General features: G+C 35.5%; 1 long non-coding RNA gene and 1 other non-coding gene across 2 annotated transcripts; one reads left to right on the top strand and one right to left on the bottom strand.

Annotated features, from left to right (window-relative positions):
* Nucleotides 1–7,171: 7,171 nt before the first annotated feature.
* On the bottom strand, nucleotides 7,172–20,567 carry LOC142871503 (uncharacterized). Its single transcript, XR_012919766.1, has 3 exons — nucleotides 20,502–20,567; nucleotides 16,342–16,832; nucleotides 7,172–7,257 (listed from the first exon to the last, which is right to left on the bottom strand). It is a non-coding gene; the product is annotated as an uncharacterized LOC142871503 (long non-coding RNA).
* On the top strand, nucleotides 15,449–15,555 carry LOC142874972 (U6 spliceosomal RNA). Its single transcript, XR_012922557.1, has one exon. It is a non-coding gene; the product is annotated as a U6 spliceosomal RNA (small nuclear RNA).
* Nucleotides 20,568–25,286: the final 4,719 nt, after the last annotated feature.

Genomic DNA, 25,286 nt, shown 5'->3' on the forward strand with positions numbered 1-25,286 from the left:
TCTCTATTGACCAGTCCTGGCTGCTTAATCACAAGCATCCTCATCATTTTGTCCAGTTGGTTGCAGTAGACATCTGCTGTGATTGATTGACCAGGCTTCATGAAGTTGTAGAAGATAATACCAGCACTAGACCATCAAACAGAACTTTTGTTTTTTATTTTTTGATAAATATTCAGTTTTGGACTGTGTTTCGGTGCTTCATCTTTATCCAACCTTTGTGCTGAACACTTGTGCTTGTAAAAAAGATCCATTTTTCATCACATGTAACAATACAGTGTAGAAATGGTTCACCTTCTTGTCGTGACAGCAAAGAAAGGAAAACTTAGAAATGATTTCTCGTCTGATGCTTGTTTAATTCATGTGGTACCCATCTATACAGCTTCTTTACCTTGCCCATTTGTTTCAAATGGTCCAATTGTTTGGAATAGTAATGTCAAATCTTGCTGCTAATTCATGTGTAGGCTGATATGGATTTTCTTCCACTATAGCTTTCAGCTCATCATTATCCACCTTGGTCTCAGGTCACCCACAAGGCTCACTTTCAAGATTAAAATCACCAGAATTGAATTTTTCAAACCATCGATACACTGTGTGTTTATTAGCCACATCCTGCCCAAACACTTTGTTGATATTTTGAGCTGTCTGTGCTGCACTGGTTCCATGATGGAACTCATATTAACAAATAGCACATTTTTTTTACTTATCCACAGTTTCACAAAAGTAGGTCTAAAACAAATTTGAAAGGTAATCATAATCACAAAACATGCATTTGAAAGACTGAGGAGTTACCTTCACAATAAAAAAAAAATACAAGAAGTGTCAACGTCACATGTCAGAGATAGCAACTGTCAAAGTCAGTACTTAAGGAAATTGGACATTTCATACTTAATGACCTTTGCCATGCCATACAGGCAGAAACTATTATGAGAATTACCATAGGTTGGTAATTTTATTTAATGGTGCATCATTGTTAAATTTATATTTGTGAATTTCACAGAAATAGAAGAGCTTTTCTGTATTTTAGAGGGTGGAATTTATCCTAGCTGAAAGATGCAGTATGTTCTAGATCTGTGGTCCCCAACCCCTGGGGTGCAGCCTGGTACTGGTCCATGGCCTGTTAGGAACGGGGCCTCATATTGCTGCTTGATCTCTGCCTCCCTCACCCCTGCCCATGAAAAAGCTGTCATCCATGAAACTTAGGGACTGGGGGGCTGCACAGGAGGAGCTGAGTGACACATGAGCCAGGGAAGCTTCATCTGTATTTACATTTACAGCCTCTCTGCTCCTCATTGCTGAAATCACTCCCTGAGCTCTGCTATACCCCCAACCCCCTGTACATGGAAAAATTGTCTTCCATGAAACCAGTCCCTGTTGCCAAAAAGGTTGGGGACTGTTGTCCTAGATTATACCTCAGAAACATGTTGTCCTGCACTCTTACATAAGCAGATGCTCTGGGAGGAGGGGATGGGTATATATAAACATGAGTGAGATATGCAACGTTTGGGGGATGGTCACGCTTGAAGCTCTGACTTGAGGGGGGGCATGGGCAATATAGGTAACCTTAACATTTGTACCCCTATAATATGCTTAAATAAAAAAAATTAAAAAATAAGAAATATTAAAAAAAATGAAACTAGAAAAAAAATAAAGATAAAAATTAACAGAAAAAAGGGAAAGTATTGAGTAGGTATACACACAATAAATTGAACACTTACTTTTGCTTCAGCTTCTGGAAGTCTGAATGGCCTCATGTCAACTCCAACCTTCCTCTTGATATCCCTGAACTCTTCATTGTTCCTGACTGTGATGGCTCCGGCAGCGTGACAATGTCAGTCAATACTGACAAGGAATGTTGTTGAGATTTATAGTCATTATCTGAACTTTCACTTTCAAATATACACAAACAATCCAGAGGTAAGTTGGATTGTTCATGCTTTTAAATATTGAAATACTTATCTGCTAATTGAAGTATTCATGGTCATAAGAGAAATATGCCACAGTAATTAGCGGCTGTGAAAGCTCTTGATTTTTGGATCAAAATGAGTAAGAAACTGATAAGCATTTAAATAAAGAGAGAGCTACATTGATAATTAATCCAAATATTATGAGAGTTGATGTTATCTAGGTTAATGTTTCTCAAACTTTTAGGTGGATTCAAATCACGTTCAAATCAGGTTTTTGTTAAAAATCAGATTCACTGGGTTTGGGTTGGGGCCCGACATTCTTCTTTACTGACAAGGTCTTAGGAGATTTCCCAAGGTATGATGACCCTAAAGCACAGATTTTCTTCTAGAAAATATTTGCATTTTAACTTTACTTGAAAATATATTTTTTTTTACTGAATTGCATTCTTCTGTTTGCCAAAAGACTAACAATACAATTAAATGTGCTATTCCTGCATTGTATGCATCAGACATTTAAACATGCTGAAAGAATAAAAACATCTTTCGTTTAGGTTGATAAAAATGTTGTCTTAATGATAAAACTCACCATGATTCTACTTTACTTTTTTGCTGAGAGATCTCTGGAGCTCACATAATGAACAACTTTGTGAATCTGGTGGAAAAATATATTTGTAGAGGGAAACTCAGTAAAGAAAACTGATTGCAATTGCAAGTGACAATGGAACAAACATGATGAAGGCCATGAGTGATTTAGTAATTACATGCATTATGATTTTTGTTCTCACCCTTCAGTTTTATGTTCAGGGCATAATTACAGCACATAGTAGACTAACAGAATTATTGTCCATAATCAGAGAAATAGTGAGCTAATTAAATCATTATTCTTTAGCCAAGGACAAACTAAATGATATAAAGAGAATTTTGGAACTTTTTTGTGATATGCTTATGTAAGATGCTCCAAACAAGATGAAATAACACTTATCACATGTTAAATGGTGCTTGAAAAAAACATTAATATTGCACTTGACAAAGATTACCAATAGAGCAGGATATCTGATTGCTTGCAGGTATCTAATCCACTTGCTGGAATTTGCTACCAAAGTAACCAAACTCATGAATGTATTTCTTCCATCATATCTGCTTCATGTCATTCCACTCTAGAGAAGATGCTGAGCTTGGTGTGCATGCAATAAAATCTTAGTATAGAAAGTTCGCAAACAGTTTATCTTGAATGTCAATAATGCTGCTCCATTACTATGCAATGTTGAAAGACACATTGTTGCAAGTGATTGAATGAAGCAACAAATACATACAAATGTGTTAATCCTATCTTTTATTTTCTGTATTCTGATGCTTTGAAAATCTGGGTCTTGTTGACCTTGAAGGGACTGCCCTGCCAGGATTAGCCAGTTTCTAGGGATAGTAAACAAATTACTGGTGAGTGTGTGTTTTTCAAATTCAAACCACCCAATTCCTATTCCACAGCCCCACCTACCTCCCTCGCTGGGCTTTCACACTCTGGATCACTATCCGTTTGCTCAAATAACTCCAGGCACAGGCACCAGACAGCCAGGTACAGCTCCTATGCTCCAAAGCCCCAAATTATTCAATCTAGCCAATCCTAAACCTGCTGCAGGAGCCTCCCACAGAAATCACAATAAGGGCTGTTTTCTGTATTTTTCCCTCTCCGTTTGCTTCCTGATATACATTAGTGCTTTTCTGTGTGGCCCCTGTTCCCCTGTGATGTAACGTGCAAAAATCTTAAGGATTAATTTAATATGAAAGTGAGGATAGAAATCTTAAATCTGTCTCTGAAAATATTCAGAAAATATCATTTTAACTTTCAATTTGTGAGGTTACTTCAATAAAAATGAATCAATGACAGTGACCACATCTTCAAGTCAGGAGTTGGAGAGGAAATGCCTTTTCTTTAGATTCCTTTAGGAAGAAAAGCTTAATAACTTGGTATCAGTGCATAATCTTCAGTACATCACTTTGTCAGAGCTAGCGGAACCGTAACTGGCTTCTCATTAACATGGATTGGCAGTGAACATTCACTTAGTTTTGTAGATGTTCACTTTAGTGACTTCATAAGCAGTATTGCTTATATTTTTTCAGTAGATTTTACTATATTTCATTAGGTTAATTTAAAACTAATACAAATATGTTAAGGATGGATAAATGAGAAAAAAAAGGATGAACCAACGTTATTAAGAAGGAGATTTGTATCCAAATAAAATATGAGTTGGCAGGACATCAGCAAGATGGTAGAATAGGAGATTCTAATCCTAAAATCCCCAAATCTCCACAGAAACATCAGTTTTGGCAACCATCCATAAAATAGGAATATATTGAAGGAAATCTTGAAGGAGGATAAAGTGTGACTCCTAATTATTAGAGAAAAACATTAGAGGTGGAGCAAAAAGAAAGTGCAATGGCAAGACTCTGCTTAGTGCAGTGGTCCCCAAGCTTTTTGGCACCAGGGACAGTTTTCATGGAAGACAATTTTTCCAGGGACTGGGGTGGGGGTGGGCAGAGGGATGGTTTGGGGTTTGGGGATGATTCAAGTGCATTACATTTATTGTGCACTTTATTTCTATTATTATTATTACATTGTAATATATAATGAAGTAATTATACAACTCACCATAGGTTGAGGACCCCTGCTTTAACGTATTGAAGAAGAAAGCAGCAGTGTGGCTGGCAGGCAGAGAAGTTGGTCGGTGAGTAGGTGGGAGATGAGGTCACAGAACCTAAGTGAAGGGTTTTAGCTTTTATTCTAAAACGGTATTTCAATGCAGGGTTTAGAGCAGAGGAGTTGACATAACCTGACTTATATTTTAACAGAATCTCTCTGGCTAGCATGTTGATATTAACAATATCCTTCTAGGGAGTAGGAGGGGGCAAGAGTGGAAGCAGGAAGACCAGTGAGAAGACCATTTGTGATTAGCTGCTGATAATGACAATGGAAATGACAAATGTTAAAGGTAGTATTTACTAGCTTTGCTGATTGGATGTGATGTATAAACTTGAGTGAGGTGTTGAGGGTGATTCCAAGGTTTAGGCTGAATGACAGGAAAGATTGGACAGTCTTTAGTTGAAATAAAATAAACTGCAAGAGAAGTGAATGGTCTGTGGCACAAGATCAGGAGGTCAATTTTGGACGTTTTATGTTTGAGATGCTCATTGGATATCCAAGTAGAGATATTGATTAGACATAAGTCTAGGAGGAAATCTGGGCCAGAGTTACACACTTGGTAGCTGTCAGCAATACAGGTGAGTATTTAACACATTGACTGCCACACTAGGAACAAATTTTTTTCTTTGGGGCCATGGTGTTTTATTATGAAAATAGAATAAACACTTTGAGGACAAAAATGATCTTTTCAAATTTAATGAAAAATTTGTTATTGTTTATTGTTTTCTTTGTGTGAGTTATATGCAACTTGAAAAATAGTTCATGCAGCTCCTGAGGTGAGAAGACATGTGAGTTACATATGCTTCACTAGGCCCTGGCCTCAAAACTAGTGTGAGTTCAATACAACTCACAGGGCAGTTAATGTGCTAAAACTGGGAGACTGGATGAGATCACTAAAGAGTGAATGTCAATAGAAGAGGGAAAGGTCCATAAACAGAATTCTGGGCACTCCATGTCAAAATACCTGCGGCACCCTAACTGTATTATGACTTCCCCTATTTTCTACCATCGTATACTTTTCCTTTCTCCCTGAGATATTTTTTTTGATTCTTCATCTTATGAAGTCTTACTACTCCTCTTGGAACTTTCCAGAACCTTCTAGCTTGTCATAGTACCCATGTCTGTGCTTTCCTTGTTATATGTTTATCCCACGTATGATTCTTGAGAACAGGGACCATTGGGCATTCCCAGGACTTAACACGGGAAAGACACTCAATTAGTATTTATGGCACAAATGAATGTGTACATTAGCTCATGTAATGCATCTGCTTATCATACAGTCATAAAGCAGAACCAGCACATAGGTTTTGAGTATATAATTCAGCATACAGTTTCTATGCTATTAACTATTTGAAAGAAAATGGTCTTGTGTGACTGTAGAACAAGTTCCATATATAGAACAAGGAAATTTTAGCAGCAATTTGCCCCTCTATTTACTATTTCATCAACCATCTGCGAGTAGTTTAATGTTTTTAAGCCTTGGTTTTCTTTTCCATAAAATAGAATTCATATTTTTTATTGCTACACTAGATTATATACATGAAAACACTATATAAACTGTAAAACACTATAAAATGTAAGATACTGTTATTATTTGCCTTCTGCAAAGACATACATTATGAACCTGCCTTCGCCCCAGGTGTTGAGGATTAAGATAAGGTGTGTTTGGGGCGAAAGGTGTGCTGTGTTCCAACATGCCACTTATAGGTGGTGCAGCATATGGCCATTGAGTTTCTATTATGGCAAATCTCCTTTCATTTCAAAAACTGTAATGCTCTACCTGGCTGCTATTACATTTTATATGTTGTCAGTAACAGCCTCCAGAGCAAAGTAACACAATGATGTCAGATGTAAATTAAAAGAAGGTAGGACTGGCTCTGAATTAAAGAGGTTGGGATGTTTGTGAGTTGGATGCTTGGGTTGGAACGTGTTTTCCTCCCTTGTGGCAAATCTTACATATGGAGGGTTTTTAAGCTGGTGTTGGCCATGGATTCCCTGTTGGAAATCAGAACACAAGCACTTCCTAGAGCTGGGATGTAATCAGGGGACTGGCTTCTCTTTCATACTTCAAATAGGTTAAGAATCATCCTTAAATTTTCTCTTTATGTCTGGTCTGCCTACACCTAGTGAACATCTGCCTTTAGCAATGACAGCTCCCATGACGACTCCTGCTCTTTTTAAGGCTTGTTTCTCTCTCAAGTTCAGTTCAACTAGGATTCTTTGCATCTACTGCTTTGTTAGTTCCATGGAGAAGTATGATTTTCTTTTGTCCAAGTTTTTATGGTTGTTATGGGAGGGAAGATCTTTCTTAATCTTCTGTATGCTACCTAGAAGTAGAAACTCTCTTTATATACTTCTTTTTTTCACATTCTACCTGCAAATCAATTTAGGAATTTTTCAAACTTTCTGATTTAATGATTGTGACTATTTTTATTTTGCTGTATTTCCTGGCATAATTGAATTCTCTGTTGGAGAGAATTGAGAATTTTGGAGAGTCTGGGATATAAACAGCATCTGGTCCAATCAGTGATGCTTGTCTGTGGCTCTCTCAGTAACGAGAGGACATTGGGCATGAATCTTTATTTGGGGGACTTCAGTGTAATATATTTCATGACTATGGCTTGGCTTCTAGTCCAGGTTAACCAGCTTTAATTTCTAAAAGAAAAAAATATAGATTAGACATTTCAAATCCACCATTGCTTTTAGAAATAATTAGTTAAATACATGTTCTACTGATGGCTTATTTCTGTTAAAGTAAGAAAAAATTCTGTGAATGTTAATAGAACTAAATAAACCTCTCCAAAATATACAACATGATTTATTAAAAAATGTTCTTTTATTATAATTCCCATATTTCAGATTCTATTAATAGAAGCATTAGGTAGCATATCAAGCCATTCTGTGAGAAATTCTAGAAAGTGAATTTATTTTATTTCTCACTTTCCACATTGCCTTTAAAAGCCTAGGGGAAAGTATCTTTCAGTATTCTACTTTATTCTTTCAAAAATAAAATAATGTTTAAAGCACTTAGTTAAAGATTACCTTATTCATATGGACAATAATTTATTTATATCTGTTTTGTCCCCAGAATTTTCTAAATACACCCTATATGTATTCTGTGATTGTTAAACTAAAGCTAATATTTAAATCCAACTGTTAAAATTTCAATGGAATATTAGCATACATTTTTCCTCAGGTAATATGTAGCAAAGCTAATAACTATTTCCTTCTAAAAGTTTCATAATCCCAAAGGTTCCTATTAATGTTCTCTGTCCTTAATGCTATTTGTAATCAAATAATACTGTTTTTGTTGTTTTCATTTCCTCATATTTGTTTTACTTCTGAAGTAAAACATAGACCATAAAGGCATGCTGCTTATAATGTAATAATAATTGTTATTTCCAGACAATGTTCTCAGTGATTTATATATAGTAACTCATTTAATCCTTAACATTTACCTAGTATTAGTATCCTCAATAGCAAATGAGGGAATTCAGGAACACAGAGGTAAAATTTGTACAAATTTCACAAATAGTGAATGACAAAGCTAAGATTCAAACCCAGGCAGGCCAGCCCTTGGGTCACTGATAATATTATAGGACACTGATATAATTTATTATCCAAACTGGAATATACTTGCGAATAAAGTATTGCAAAATGCTTCTACCTATGACTACACTGTGATTATACTTTCTGTAAGTAAAATAACACTTTATTTAGACAGATTCGGGGGTACAAGTGTTTTCTGTTCCCTGGATGAATTATATAGTGGCAAAGTCAAGATTTTTAGTAAACATGTTACCCAGAGTGTACATTGTACTCAATAGGTAATTTTTGATCACCTACCCACCTCTCAACTTTCACCCTTCTTAGTTTCCAGTGCCCATTATACCCCTTTGTATGACCATCATTTAGCTCCCACTTATAGATGAGAACATGAGGCATTTGTTTTCCATTCATGAGGGGCTTCACTTAGTATAAGGGTCTCCAGATCCATCCAAGTTACTGCAAAATACATTATTTCATTCCTTGTTATGGCTGAGTAGTATTCCACATGCACATACACATACCCCCCCCCCCACACACACATTTTCTTTATCCACTCATCAGTTTATGAACACTAAGGTTGATTCCATATTTTTGCAATTGTGAATTGTACTGTGATAAAAATTTGGGTATAGAGGTATTTTTGATATAATGACTTCTTTTCCTTTGTTTAGATACCCAGTAGTGGGATTTCTAGATTGAATGGTAAGTCTAACTTTTAGGTCTTTGAGGAATCTCCATAATGTTTTCCATAGAGGTTGTACTAATTTGCAGTCTCAGCAGCACTGTAAAAATGTTCCTTTCTCTCTGCATCCACACCAGCATCTATTTGCTTTGGACTTCCAAATAAAAGTCATTCTAACAGGGGCAAGGTGATATCTCATTGTGGTTTTAATTTGCATTTTCCTCTTGACTGGTGATGTTGAGCATTTTTTCATGTTTTCTGGCCATTTGTCTATCTTCTTTTGAAAAAAAAAGCCTGTTTTTGTCTTTTTCCCACTTTTTAATGGGGTTCTTTGTGCTTTTCTTACTGATTTGTTTGAATTCCTTGTAGATTCTGGATATTAGTCCTTTGTCAGATTTATAGTTTGTGAGTATTTTCTGCCATTCTGAAAGTTGCCTATTTACTCTGCTGATTATTTCCTCTGCTGTCCAGAAACTTTTTAGTCTAATTAAGTCTCATTTATTTAATTTTGGTGGTGCTGCGTTTAATTTCAGGGTCTTAGTTACAAATTCTTTGCCTAGGCCAATGTCCATCTGAGTTTTTCCTAGTTTTTCTTCTAGAACATTTTATGGTTTCAGGTCTTACATTTAAATCTTTAATCCGTCTTGAGATAATTTTTGTATATGGTGAGAGATAGAGATCCAATTTCTTTCCTCTGCATGTGACTATCCAATTTTCTCAGTACCACTTATTGAACAGGGCATCCTTCTCTGTTTATGTTTTTGTATGCTCTGTTGAACATCAGTTTTGTAGGTATATGGTTTTAATTTTGGATTCTCTATTATGTTGCATTGATCTCTATGTCTACTTTTACACCAGTAACATACTGCTTTGGTTGCTATAGCCTTTAGTATACCTTGAAGTTTGGTAATATGATGCCTCCAGATTTATTCTTTTTGTTTAGCATGACTTTGGCTATCTGGGCTCTTTTCGATTCCATATAGAATTTAGGATTGTTTTTACTAATTCTGTGAAAAACAACATTGGTATTTTGATGGAAATTGCATTGAATCTATAAATTATTCTGGGAATCTCAACAAAATACTAGCTAACTGAATCCAACAGCATGTCAAAAAGATAATTCACCACAATAAAGTAGGTTTCATCCCAGAGGTGCAAAGATGGTTCAACAAACACAAGTCAATAAATGTGATTAACCACATAAACACAATTAAAAACCAAAACCATACGATTATTTCAATAGATGCAGAAAAGGCATTACATAAAATCCAGCATCACCCCATGATAAAAACACTGAACCAAGTAGGCATAAAAGGAACATATCTCTAAATAATAAAAGCCATATATGACAAACTCACAGCCAACATCATACTCAATGGGGTAAAGTTGATAGCATTCCACCTAAGAAATGGAATAAGACAAGGATGTACTAGAAATCCTAGCCAAAGCAATCAGTTAAGAGAAAGAAATAAAAGCCATTCAAATCAGAAAATAGGAGGTCAAACCATCCCTGTTTGCCAATGATATGACCTTATATCTAGAAATCCCTAAAGACTCTGCCCCAAAAGATAAAATCTCAGCATACAAAATTTATGTACATAAATCAGTAGCATTTCTATACACTAAAAACAGTCAAGCTGAGAATCAATTCAAGAACTCAATCCCATTTACAATAGCTACTAAATAAATAAATAAATAAATATCTAGAAATACACTTAACTGAGGAGGTGAATGATCTCTATAAGGAGAACTACAAACACTGATAAAAGAAATCATAGAATACACAAAAAAATTAAAAAGCATCTCATGCTCATGGATTGGAAGAATAAATATTGTCAAAATAGCAATTTTAAAATGCATGATGTTTATAATCTATGTTATTTTTTCACTGGGGAATGATACTTGACCATGGAAAAAGAGCAAAAGAATGAAGTGTAGGTAGGTATTTGGAAAATACATTGAAAAATGTGAAACATTTTTTATTAGTTTTGAATTTTGAATGAATTCTGAAGAGAAATATATAAAAAAATCACATGAGTGATAGATACATTATCAAAATATTATTAACTGCCAACAAGTTAGGCAGGTGAGATATTACAAAGAGAAAAACGAATCTACTTTTACAGCTTAAGTTTTGGTACATGTGCTAATAACTTTCCTTATCAATTAACTCTACAGATTTGATGGCAGTTGTGTCCTACTTACCAGTTGCATGTTGTTTTGAACACAGGAAGACATAAACATAATTCTGCCTCTGTGGTTTTGTGTGCCAATGGGAATACAGCTTCCTAGTCAGTGTGATGTGTTAAATTGCAATAAGAAAGAAGCCGAGGTTATGGTCTTAAGTTAAATAACAGGATGATAAAAGAGGCAGAAGGGTTTAGTAGCTCTCACGTAAACATGTGCTCACCTGAGACCTTCACCTTAATGGTAGGTGTCACATACTGGTTATGTATGATAAAATCTGAGGAGTATGTTCATTAAAAAAAAGCAAGCTTCTTATTTGCGACTGAAGATTTATTTGGGGACAACCCAACGTAGCAGATCATGTGAAAATTTCCTTAACTGCTGTGACAAAAGTCTTTCTTCAGAGGAAACCACAAAATAATGAGAGGCTGGTACACAAACTGATGTAGGAGGTGAGGAGGTAGGCACTGCATGACATGACGCACCCAATCCTGACGGTTGAAGTACAGGCCTTGGAGCTCCTCCTTTATAATGCAACTGAAACCTCATCTGCTGACACCAGTATGACAGGGACTCTTATGGGAACTGCAGATGTGGCCTTAACAATGGCTTTGATATGGGTAGCTGGAGCCACCCAAGATGGGGCTGTAGTTAAGGGTGTGATGATGGCAGTAACCGCAGGTCAAGCTATAGCTGTGGATGCAGCTCTGGCTATGGTTACTCTCTCTCTCTCTCTCTTTTTTAAAAATAATTTTTCCTTTTATTTCCTCATATTATGAGGGTACAAATATTGTTAGGGTTACATATATTGTCCCTGCCACCCCTCCCTCACCCCACCATGCCAGAGCTTCAAGCATGTGCAACCCCCAGGTGGTGCGCACCGCACCCATTATGTAAGTACACACCCTTCCCCTTCTCCCCCCTCCCACCTGCCCACCACCTGATAACAGTTTTTTTTTAAAAGACATTTTGGTTACATTGTATATCTTTGCCTCTCCCTAAAAAGGGTTAGAGGTAATCCCTCTCCCCCCACACAATGCTCCCTGCATCCCTAAGATGTTGATCTCCCCCCACCCTGAATCCCTGGCGAACACGACCACTATTTGAGCACCATAGTTTTAATCAGTCAGTACCAATTTGATGGAGAGTAGATGTGTAGCCCATTTTCCAGATCTTGTGTTGCCTCGCTTTGTATAATGGGTTTAAGCTTAATCCAGGATAGCATAAACGGTGCTAGCTCACTGTCGTTTCTTAGAATTGAGTAATATTCCATTGTGAGCATATACCAAATTTTAGTTATCCACTCATGAATTGATGGGCACTTGGGTTGTTTCCATGACATTGCAATAGTGAATTGTGCTGCCATAAACATTCGGGTGCAGATGTCTTTGTAATAGAATGTCTTATGTTCTTTTGGGTAGATGCCCAACAATGCTATTGCTGGGTCGAATGGTATTTCTATTTCTAGCTGTTTGAGGTGTCTCCAAATTATTTCCCACAAAGGTTGCAGTAATTTGCAGTCCCACCAGCAATGTAAGAGTGTTCCTGTCTCTCCACATCCTGGCCAGCATTTGTTGTTTTGGGATTTCTTGATACAGGCCATTCTCACTGGGATTAGGTGGTATCTCATTGTGGTTTTGATTTGCATTTCTCTGATCATTAGAGATGTTGAGAATTTTTTTATATGTTTGCAGGCCATTATTCTGTCTTCTTTGGAGAAGTTTCTGTTCATTTCCATTGCCAATTTCTTGATGGGCAGAACTCCTGGGAGACTCAATGTGAATAGGCAATCGCCTCATCGTATGGTTACTCTCTTTACTGATCATCTCCAAAAATGTTGGTCATCTTGCTGCTGATTTTTGACATTCAGTTTTTTATGCCTTTTAGTAGTATCCTGTGATAAATTTCAAGAAATCTGTGTTGATTTTCCTTCCATTTCTTTTCATTCCTTGTGGAGAGTGGTTGACAATATGGCATTCCAGCTTATTCTTTGCCTCTGGGGCAGTTTCCAACATTTGAACCAGTCATTATTTAAGCATTTGATATTATATTATCCAACTATGGCATTGCAACCTCTCTAATTATATATTGTGGTTTATATAACATAGTTCCTAAATAAATGCATCTAAATTTACCTTACAGGATTTTTTTTCTGTTTGTGTTCATCAAAATCTTTATGATTCACTTTACCATTTATAAACCAGGCCATATTTAAGAGTTGTAATTGTCCAAAAGAAATGGCCTACTTAGTTGAACACAGAAGCAAATAAGGCTTTATTAGTGTGTTTGTTAATGTCTATCAACTGACTCATCAATGTTTATTAACAAATTTGTTAGTCTGTGGGTATGTATTGTTGTGAGTTTCATGTAAGTCTATTTTTACCTTTTTCTTATGGCTCACGTACAATGTTCACTTTCAAAATACAGGTTGTACCTCTAGTAGTTTAGATAGGAAACTCTTGGGCACATAAGGCCAGATATTGGAAAACAATAAAAAATAAAATGGGAGATTCTTCATGTGAAAGATGAAAATGACTTATTAAAAGTAAAATATAAGGAGTTTTCTTAAGGTTTTCAAAAATATTAGCTTTCAATAAGAAATGATTTTCACAGCAAAAGTTTACTTGGTAACCAAAAGTTTCTACATATGATGCCCAACACTGGGGCTTTTTAAATTTCCCATTTGGTTCATTTTTTTTTTTTTTTTTTTTTTTTTTGAGACAGAGCAGAGTCTCACTCTGTTGCCTGGGCTAGAGTGCCGTGGTGTCAGCTAGCTCACAGCAACCTCAAACTCCTGAACTGAAGCAATCCTCCTGCCTCAGGCTCCCAAATAGTTGGGACGACAGGTGTGCACCTTGACATATGGTTAATTTTTTTTCTATTTTTAGTAGAGATGGGAGTCTTGCTCTTGCTCAGGCTGGTCTTGAACTCCAGAGCTCAAGCAATCCTCCTACCTCTGCCTGCCTCCCAGAGTGCTAGGATGAGCCACTAGGGCCAGCCTTTGATTGATTGTTTTATTATCTTTTTAGATACAGTATCTGTTATAGATTCAGAAGTAATTCTTTTTAATATATGTAAATTTGAGAAATAAAAGGGCACAAGGTCTAAATTTGTAGTCATCAAGATCCTGAAAGCCCTTTTTTTAACTGGAAGCTTTTTTTAACTGGAAGGTCAGAGATTTCATCTTACTTCTTGTTCACTACTGTGTCTCCAGCCCCTGGACATTGTCCAGCAAACATTGAGTTCATGTATGTGGACTTAATACAGTTTTGTGGAACAAGTTTATTTATATGTAATTATTTATTACAATGATACAAATTTATATTGCTTTCAACTTTTAATATAAAACACCTTTGCAAAAATATTCCATTTTATTTTTATAATAAGAATGAACTGGGCAAGATGGGACTTAACATCTCATTTTCAAAAAGAAAACTGCATCTCAGCGAGTTTATATCATATAAGGATGGCTGGAATTGCAACACTCCTTTCCATTTTCTAATTCCATGTTTATTTCACCATATAATTAATTATTTTGAAGCTGTAGGACATTGTTTTAATATATTTTACAAATATAAAAATAGTAATTCTCTTTCCTCTGTGTTTTAATTTTAAAGAATTGTGTATTTTATCTTTAGTCCTCTGTACAATATTCATTGAATCCAATATTCATTAAATATCCAATATTCATTGAAAATCTAATATTCATTGAATGAATATAAAAGAGAGAATAATTGAATGAATTAAAATTGTAAAATATAGTACAACATATTATACAATCTGTATGGAAAATATTTACATATTTATAAGCTGAATATTTTGTGAATACCAGTGCCAACATATCCTTTCCATAGTTAAAAAGGAACATTCAATTCAACAAGTGGTGCAGGGAAACCTGAATTTCTACATGCAAAAGAATGAAGTTGGATCCCTTATTCTCACTATACATAAATACTAACTTTCAATGCATCATCCTAAATACAAGAGCTAAAACTATAAAATTCTTAGAAGAAAATACACTCATAAATCTTCCTGACCTTTAGGCACAGACTTTATGATAATAAAAGCAAAAGTGACAAAAGGAAAAATAGATAAATTGGACATTATCAAATTGAAAACCTTTTATCTCCAATGGACATGGTCAAGACAACCCACAGAATGGGAGATGCTATTTTCAAATCATAGGATTATGAGGGACTTTGTCCAGAACATGTAAGGAACTCTTACAACTCAATAATAAAAAACAAGTAACCTAATTCAAATATGGGTGTAGGATCTGAATAGACATTTCTCCAAAGAAGACATACAAATGACCAATAAACACACAAAAATATGCTTAACATTATCCTCAAAGAAATGCAAATCAAAATCCCAATGAAATATTACTTCACACCCATTAAAATGACTGTAATCAAAAACTCAGATAACATGCTCGTTTCCGCAGCACATACACTAAAATTGTAATTATTCAGAGGAGATTAGCATGGCCCATGTGCAAGGATGACACACAGTTCTGTGTAGCATTCCATATTAAAAAAAAACAAACCTCAGATAACAGCAAGTGTTGGTGAGGATGTGTAGAAATTAGAACCCTCTTACACTACTAGTGGGAATGTAAAATGGTGCAGGCATTTTAAAAAACAATCTGGCAGTTTCTCAAAAGGTTAAACATATGACCTAGCAATTCAGCAACTATTCATACATCCCAGAGAATGAAAACATATGGTCTCAAAAAGTTGTACATGATGGTACATAGCAACATTATTCCTATTAGCCAAAAAGGAGAAACAAATCAAGTGTTGCCAGCTGATGAAAGGATAAATAAATATGGCTTAGCCATGCAGTTGAATATTATGTAGCAATAAAAAGAACCGAGGTACTGATACAACAAGAAGGTATAACTATGTCCCTACAGGCCATATGAAACATTGCGTATGTACCTGAGCATTGAACTCCATAAAAAGACTTCTCAATGTCACGATAATTTCTTTTGATTTTCTCACTCATCATATCACTTTGCTTTCATATTCCATTAATTTTTTTTATCTCAATTTCATCTCAGTGCTTAAGTAAAGTTTGCAATGAAAAAAGAAAGTATTCACTATATACATTCACATCAGGAGTCTGTAATTTATCACTTGTTTTATTGAAATGTTCTGAATATCTTTCTAAATTGTAGTTAAAATGTTGTGTTTGACTTTTAGCAACTCTTTAAATAAAGTTTTTACATTTCGAGTTTTAAACAAGCCACAGGAGGATCCATGATGATTTTCAACTCTATTTAAGACATTTGGTGAACTACCTCATTTTTCCCCACTTACCGTAAGGTTATTATAGGATCACTGTTAGCATGATGACCTCCATTTTATAGGAGTTCATTTTTCCTATGTCCAATGTTGGGGTGATTCACAGCATCCTCAATCCTTGACATCCTTTTCTTTTCTTTTGCTTATTGTTAGGGTGTTTCTTGGAGCTCTGCAGATTCCCACAGAAGCTCATATTTCTTGTGCCACTCCTGGGATGCATTCATAGGAGATATAAGGAAAATCAGGAAAGACTACTAAATAATATGGCTTTCCCAAGATTGCAATGAGGGGAGACCTTGTTACAGTAGTTATCATTGACTTTGTTATTGAGTTCCAAAGGAGTTCACCGGAAAGAACACTTGACTCAACTGTTAAAGCCCTGCACATTTGTAGGACATTTCCCTTCTATTTATTCATCTTCTGTATGCTTATGTGCTTTAGTGTTTCTGGCTCCACAGATCAACCTTTATCTAGTATGGACTGAATACCAAATGAAGTTTTCCCTCCTGAAAAAAAAAAGATATATGAAATTTAATGCTTTTAGATTCCCTCCTCAGCATTAAGCAGGAGTTCTTAAATTGCCAATAAAATCAGGGAGTGCTTAATCAGATGTAATGGTCTGGTACTCAATTGATTGCGTTAATCAATGGCCTGAGGGGTTCATCAGCAAAGAGGAGTGCTGTGGCTACTACATCACATCACATCTTCTGACTGAATTATTTTTTTGGATCATGGCAAATGTTTGAAAATTAGAAATTTTAGCAAATGTAGGAACTTGTGTTTAAGTTCTAAACATTTAAATATTTGAAATAGCTGGATTACTGCCTAATATTTTTTCAGGTTTCAGATATGATCATGAGTATTTTCTTAGTTAAATTGATGAAAAGCCCAGACTTTTCTATGAGTTGGATTATATGAGCTGCCAAAGAAAGGTACAGTTTTGTATTTATTTCAATTTATCTTATATTTAATTAAGAACTTATATTGTGATATTTATTACCTGAAGTAATAGTTCAAACTTTTAAAACCTAGGTGGGGAGATAAAATATTGCTAGTGACATAGGGAAGCAAATAAAAATATTACATCTATTAAAAAGAATTCATCTGCCAAACTTTATCAATTCATTTAAAGTAGAAATATTTTAGCCAGAGCAAGATGACACGAAGAGGCAAGAGATCAGAAGTATATTGTTACTTGCTTATTTCTCATTGACTGAATATCAAAGGAAACATTCAACAGAAGTGAAAAAGATTGCATTATATTATTATAGTCTTAAGAAGTTTCTTTTTTGGGGGGGTTTGATCCTCTGTTCTAACAGCATTTTTTATTTTAGCATATTATGGGGGTACTAGTGTTAAGGTTACTTATTGTAATCATTTATTATATTTTCTGTAACATGAAAAAACATTTAATTTTCTACTTATATATTTTTCTAAATTCTTGAACAATTTTCATCTGCTGTTTGGTTCCTCTTATTATTGTTAAAGAGATGTGACCCTCCAAAAATGATTTTGTTTTCATTTTTTTTTTTTTTTTTTTTTTTTGAGACAGAGTCTGGCTTTGTTGTCCAGGCTAGAGTGAGTGCCATGGCGTCAGCCTAGCTCACAGCAACCTCACACTCCTGGGCTCAAGCGATCCTTCTGCCTCAGCCTCCCGAGTAGCTGGGACTACAGGCATGCGCCACCATGCCTGGCTAATTTTTTATATATATATCAGTTGGCCAATTAATTTCTTTCTATTTATAGTAGAGGCGGGGTCTCGCTCTTTCTCAGGCTGGTTTTGAACTCCTGACCTTGAGCAATCCGCCCGCCTCAGCCTCCCAGAGAGCTAGGATTACAGGCGTGAGCCACCACGCCCGGCTTGTTTTCATTTTTGACAATGTTCATATTATTATACTTTCTTTCCAAAATAAAATTAAAAAAAAATTAAGCAATAATCCAAACCTATCTGTGTCTCTTCCTACTTTCTTGAATCCAGGAATTCATTATTTTTAAAAATTTTTAGTTTCTTTCCAAAACTATTCTTGGTGGATAGATATTGAATCAAGAATAATATAGGAAGGGTATCTTACAAACTGATTTACGCTTTCTGCATACAACTTTTAAGTATAAAAGCAATCAATTTGGTTCTCTTTAAGATGAAAATTCAGGGAAAACCAAATTATATCTTAGAAAATGTATTGAGTTGTGGTTTTGCAATTTCTTTGTGTGTTTTCTAAATTCTAAATTCGTTGAAAAAAGAAAAGTTGGGTTTGAATGAATTATTTCAATTACCTGGTGAAAATATTAAAAATTGTGATGTTTTAGACTTTTGTCCTTTCTTCTGGCACCATAACTATCATTTGAAATTTCTATTTTGGTCTGAAACCCTCTGGTCATGGTAATTAATATAAATAGGAACTGATAGTCTCCTGACTTGAATGTTATTATTGAAACTGGAGATGGTCAGACCAGCTCTGAGCATACTATAATAACCTATATTAAGTGAAAAATTGGGCTTGTTCACAATGTATCATAAATAGTTTCAATACTTAGAACTCAGGAAATTGAACAAGAAAAAATCAAACAACTCTATCAAAAAGTGGGCAAACAGAAATTTTTTCAAAAAAAAGACAGAATAATGGCCAACAAACATATGAAACATATGAAAAAATTCTCAACATCTCTAATCATTAGGGAAATGCAAATCAAAACCACAATGAGATATCACTTATATCCAGTAAGAATGGCCTTTATCAAAAAGTCCCCAAATAACAAATGCTGGCATGGATGCGGAGAGAGAGGAACACTCCTATACTGCTGGTGGGACTGCAAACTGGTTTAGCCTCTGTGGAAAGCAATATGGAGATACCTTAAAGCAATACAAGTAGATCTACCATTGGTCCAGCAATTGCTCTACTGGGCATCTACCCAAAAGATTAAATGACACTCTACAAATGGGACACCTGCACTCGAATGCTTATAGCACCACAGTTCACAATCGAAAAGGTGTGGAAACAACCCAAGTGCCCATCAATACATGAGTGGATTAATAAAATGTGGTATGTGTATACCATGGAGTACTATTCAGCTTTAAGAAACAATGATGATATAGCACCTCTTATATTTTCCTAGATAGAGCTGGAACCCATTCTACTAAGTGATGTATCTCAAGAATGGAAAAACAAGTACCACATGTACTCACCAGCAAATTGGTATTAATGGATCAACACGTAAGTGGACATATAGGAGTAACATTTATCGGGTGTTGGGTGGGTGGGAGGGGGGCATGGGCAATATACGTAACCTTAACATTTGTACCCCCATAATATGCTGAAATAAAAACATAAATAAATCCTTTAGCTGCCTGTTTTAGAGTATAGTTATGTAAGTCTTTTTAGGAATTTCAATTCTCAGGTACGTATACAATGCTTCCTATGACCTGTAGGGGCACAGCTGTATCTTCTTTGAAAAGGTTTTCTTTTTCTTTCAAAATCATATGCAATATGTTCCTGTAGTTCTACTCTCTTGAAAAGGTCAGCAAAATTGTGCAATTGGTACAAAATATATCCTGAGTAGTAAAATTTCACGTGGTTTGTCATTTTATAATGTTGGGGGTTGCAAATGCAGTCTTAATAGTTGTTATGAAGAAGCATGGCTTGCTTTTCTAACATCAGCATCAGCACTAGTCAGGCCAACAGACATGCAGGTCCTCAGCCTCCTGCTCTGCACAAGTTAGGGGCTCAACCCTACACTGGCTTCTTCTCCTATAATTTCAAAGAAAGAATGACCAGTTATCATTGGAATGTATGTTCTCCCAGATATTTAGCCATTACACTTTTGTGGTGATCTAGGACTTCTGAAAAAGAAATTGTCTGATATAAAACTGGTATGGTCACTCCTAATAGGAGTGACACTTAGGCAAGCCTTCATTTAAACATTGCCATGGTTACCCCACTTGCTGTTTGTTGTACTAGGATGACAAAATACGTGATATAGCAACTGCAAACTGTGTTTATAATAAGGGACTGTGGTGGTTGCAACATTAGCCGAAGGTGTAAAGTTATTAACTAGATCATTGCTTTTATGAGCTTCTCGTGGGTGAGTAATACCTAGCGGAGATGAATATCACAGTTCTTGTTACTCATTTTAATCACTGTTATTGCCAAATAATATAAACTGGGTCATTTTCTCACCATGTTTTGTGGGAAGCTTTCCTTGATCCCAAAGAGCTTACATGTAGAGAGTAGACATCATCTTAACTATAAAGAAAAACAGATAGTATTAAAATGACATCATCATTACCAAGTTGCAAAGATCTGAACATTTAACATCATTATCTGTTCCTTCTTTTTCTTTCCTACCAGAGCCAATCTCTTGCCAAATTCTGTTTGTGTTTCTTATAACTACTTTCCCTTCTTTGAGGTTCCATTTCAATTGCTCTAGGCCAGAAATTCCTAGACTTTTATCTGACGCAATAGCCTCATAAAGATTCTCTCTGAGTTCAGTCTTTTGTTTGTCAAATTTATCCTGGACATTACTGTAAGAATTAACTTCTTGTATTCAATCTGATTCAATTCAATTCAATCAATTCAATTCAATTCAATTTAGCAAACAATTAATGAAAGCCTACCAGTACAAGTTATTGCCTATGGATAGACAAGGGGTGTATAAGATAGACAAGGAAAAAATCATTGCACTCAAAATATACATAGACTTTATAAGAAAACAGACAAATAGCAACAAGATGAAGACTGTAGCAAAGTTATGCCCAGCATGTTATTTATTTGTTTTTAATTAAGGTTCATCTTTGAATCTATACTTTGCATATGAGACTTAAAATGAATATTAAAATAACAGATAAAAGTAGTTGCTTTCTTAATTCACGTGTTTATTTACTTACCTGTAAAACCATTAACAGAAAATCCCTTCACTGTTGCCTTAAGAGGTCACATAATATGGGGGTGCTATCCCATCACCTCTACTATATTCTACTGGTTAGATGGATGTTACAGTTCTACCATTTCTACTTAAGGTGAGGAGATTATACAAAGGCATGAATACCGCTAGGTGGAAATCCTGAGAGCCTTTTTAGAATTCTATTGACCATGGTATGCCATTTAATATATTGTATGTGTTTAGTAATAGCTTGTTGCTTGTTAAGGAATTAATTAACCATCAGAATTAATTAAAAATATTGACATTATAAAACTACTTGAGAGAGAAGGAATGTGATAAACAAATGCAGAACAATGCTTGGCTTCAGGAAAAATGGAGGGATGATGGCTGGGCAATTTTTAAAGGATAAAAATTATCAAAGTTTACCAATCATGATTTAATAATGAAGAATTTATACGAGTGGCTGGAAACTTGAGGCTTTGTGGTTAGCATGGGTATTATTGATCTTTGGTATTTCCTTTACCATAAGAAAAAAATACTGCGGAGTGATCCCCTTTTCTCTGTGTACTCTACTGTGATTTAACAGTCATAAGAAAACAGCAGTGATAATGATATTCTGTACCTTGGAGAAGATATACAACGGTTTTGTGAGCTATTCACAGTGATCTGCTTGGAAAACAAACTATAATTAGGTCCATAAAGATAAAGCAATAGAAAAGCAAAATATAGGAAACAGAAGGGATAAAATAAGTGTTAAATTATCAGATATGCTGAACATTAGCAATTGAAAATGGAAGCATGGCTGCTTTCCCTTACTAGAAGAAAAAGAATCATGTTTTATAGAGTTTACAAGATTCAAAATTGGTTCAGGAAACATTGTCTGTGGTGTATATTTGAAGAGTGTCAGATAACTGTGTTTTATTCACTTTGTCCAATTCAAGGGACCATAATCAGAATGAATACATAGAAGATTCAATGGATCGTACTTCTCAATGTAAGAAACTCCTCTAATAATTATTTCTGTTTGAAAAGTAGATTGGCAGTATTTGGGGCTACCCTGTCTCAAAGATATTAGCATGGTATGAGTCCCTAATTCATGAATATGTTGTGAATACAATTCTGGTGTCCAGGAGAGGGGCAAAATTAACTATACCCTTAAGTTTATTCTATGGTAATATCTGGGAGTCTTTGAAAGAGTGGATTTGAAATATAGAGGACTGAGGAGAATGATGATGCTGGATATAGCAACAGAAAAAAACACTATGATTTTATATAAATTTCTGTAATGAAGGAGAAATCAAGTAGTATTAAGTAGTTTTAGAAACCTGATCACATTGTAGAGAGATATCTTTCAGCATTGAATAAATTAAAGTTCCAAAGTAAGAAGTAGATAAAATATGTGTGTGTGTGTGTGTGTTTGTGTGTGTGTGTGTGTGTGTGTGTGTATTGATGCTTTGAGGAAAGATAAAAATTTGCCTTCTATTACGGGCCAATCTCTATTTTAGATTCTGAACCACCAACAGCCATTCATCAAAGATACATAAAATATGACATGATGGGCCGGGCGCGGTGGCTCACGCCTGTAATCCTAGCTCTCTGGGAGGCCGAGGCGGGCGGATTGCTCGAGGTCAGGAGTTTGAAACCAGCCTGAGCAAGAGCGAGACCCCGTCTCTACTATAAATAGAAAGAAACTAATTGGCCAACTAATATATATAGAAAAAATTAGCCGGGCATGGTGGCTCATGCCTGTAGTCCCAGCTACTTGGGAGGCTGAGACAGAAGGATCGCTTGAGCCCAGGAGTTTGAGGTTGCTGTGAGCTAGGCTGACGCCACGGCACTCACTCTAGCCTGGACAACAAAGCGAGACTCTGTCTCAAAAAAAAAAAAAAAAAAAAAAAAAAAAAAAATGACATGATGGACTTTGCTAGTATTTAGTTTACAAGTATTTAATAGTATAACGTAAAGTTTTAGACTTCAAGAAGTTTACACTCTGGTGTATGAGAGAGAGAGAAAAAGATCACACACTTCATTTTATCTTAAAAATTAAAACTTCCTAAATTGCACTTACTATTGGCCAGGTGCTGTTATGAGTAATTTACAGATCAACTCAAATTCTCTTCACAACCCTAAGAGGAAGGCATTATCATTATATTCATTTTAAAATGGAGAAACAGAGGCAGAGAAAAGCAAAGTAAATTGTCTAAGACTTTAGAGCTAATTAGAGGCAGAACTAGAATTTGAAGCCAGAGTTTATGTTTTTAAGTGCTACACCAAGATGCCTCTCTTGCAGTGGTGTAGTAGAGCCAGCTTGCTCTGGCTTCTGAGTGCAAATTGTGAATATCCCTTCTCAACTCCGCAATCAGGAACATCATGTTGGTAGTTTGAAATTGGCTAAGATAGAAATATTTATCAATTTTTTTCCCAGAGAGACAGCTTACCAGCACCCGACTGGAAGCTTATGATACAGATGAGGTAACTTCTCTAATAGTTATGCACAAGATATTTTGGAAAAATTCAAAAGAGGTATCAAAATCAGAGATGATGGGGAATGGGAAGTTCCAGGAGACTCAAGTTGATCCTGGAATGATGAATGGTAGATAGAATGTCAGATGACTGGAGAAATGATGTTATAGACCAAAGAAGGGAGAAGGAATCAATAGGTGCCATCTTATCAACAGAGATTTGTCCTTTACCAGAGGAGTAAGATTAGAAGAGGCAGTCCTAGACTTCTCTTGCAAATAGTCACAGAGTCAGGGTAACTTGGAAGTCCTGGCTAGAAGATGTAATATCACCTGATCTGCAGCTGTCAGTGAGACCCCTTTGTCTGCTGGGAACTGGGAACAGAAAAGATCATATTAGGTAACAGTGTTGCATCATAATTCACAACAGTGAAGCTGAAAGGAACCCAGTATAGACAATATTTTCACCAGAGATACTAAGTGCATTGGGAACTATTCATTGTTGAATGCTGAGAAACTCTGGGATATTTGGGGATTTCTTTAACAGTTTGAACTATTTCTCAATGGAATGGATTTTCTTGAGAATTAATTATCTTTTTGTTACAAGTCTTAAGTAAGAAACTTTGCTGCCATCTTGTATAAAAGGAGTAAGGAGCGTGAGCTCTGGATCTTAACTCAGCATTGCTGGCATTCATTGGTGAGCTGCCTTAAGGTGAAAAGTATACTTAGCATTACATAATACTTTGCTTCATAGATACTATACATAATAATGTTTCTAGGTCAGAAGTATTTAACAGGCTACACTTACTTGCACCAAAGTTAATGAACTCCAAACTATGCCATGATGCGAAGCCTAGTGACATACTGTTGAGTATTTATTTTCGGTAATAAATTATTGTACAAAATGCTCCAGGCAACATGTAGTAAAACTTACAAGGGTTTGTTTATTATTTCAGTGTTTGGTCATGTGTGTTTTATTTGTTATCAAAATATTACTTAAGATATATTTATAATAAGACAACTAAACTTTAATGTAGATCAATTTAAGAATATATTTAGGAAGATACTTGAGAATATATTGTGGTACAACAAGTAGAGTTGTAATTAGCAAATATAGATTTTTGATCCATTGTATTTCATGGGGCCTTATGTATTTTGAGGAAAATTGTGAGGTAAATAATGACTATTTAATAACGGGATAAAGGTTTATGTTGTACAGTGCTTTCGAGATGTTAAATAATGCTAAAGTCTATTCAGTAACCAGCCAGTGGGGCCATCCTTTATGACTTATTGAGAATTGCATTAGAGGTATAGTGGGGATGGAAGGAGAATTGCAATCAGCTGAGAAATTAATGGATAAGAAGAAGGCAACACTGTGAGAACAGCCTATTCATTGAAGAAGTTTGGTTTTTATCTTAGTCCATTTTTGATGCTATAAAGGAATACCTGAGGCTGGGCAACTTATAAAGAAAAGGGATTTAACTTTCTCACAATTTATCAGGCTGTACAAGAAGCTGGTGCCAGCATCTTCCTTTGGTGAGTGCTTCAGGATGCTGCCAGTTGTGGCAGAGGGCCAAACATAGTCAGCGCATGCAGAGATCACATGGCAAGAGTGGAAGCAAG

Source organism: Microcebus murinus, chromosome 1 (genome assembly GCF_040939455.1).
Source record: "Microcebus murinus isolate Inina chromosome 1, M.murinus_Inina_mat1.0, whole genome shotgun sequence".
NCBI lineage: Eukaryota > Metazoa > Chordata > Mammalia > Primates > Cheirogaleidae > Microcebus > Microcebus murinus.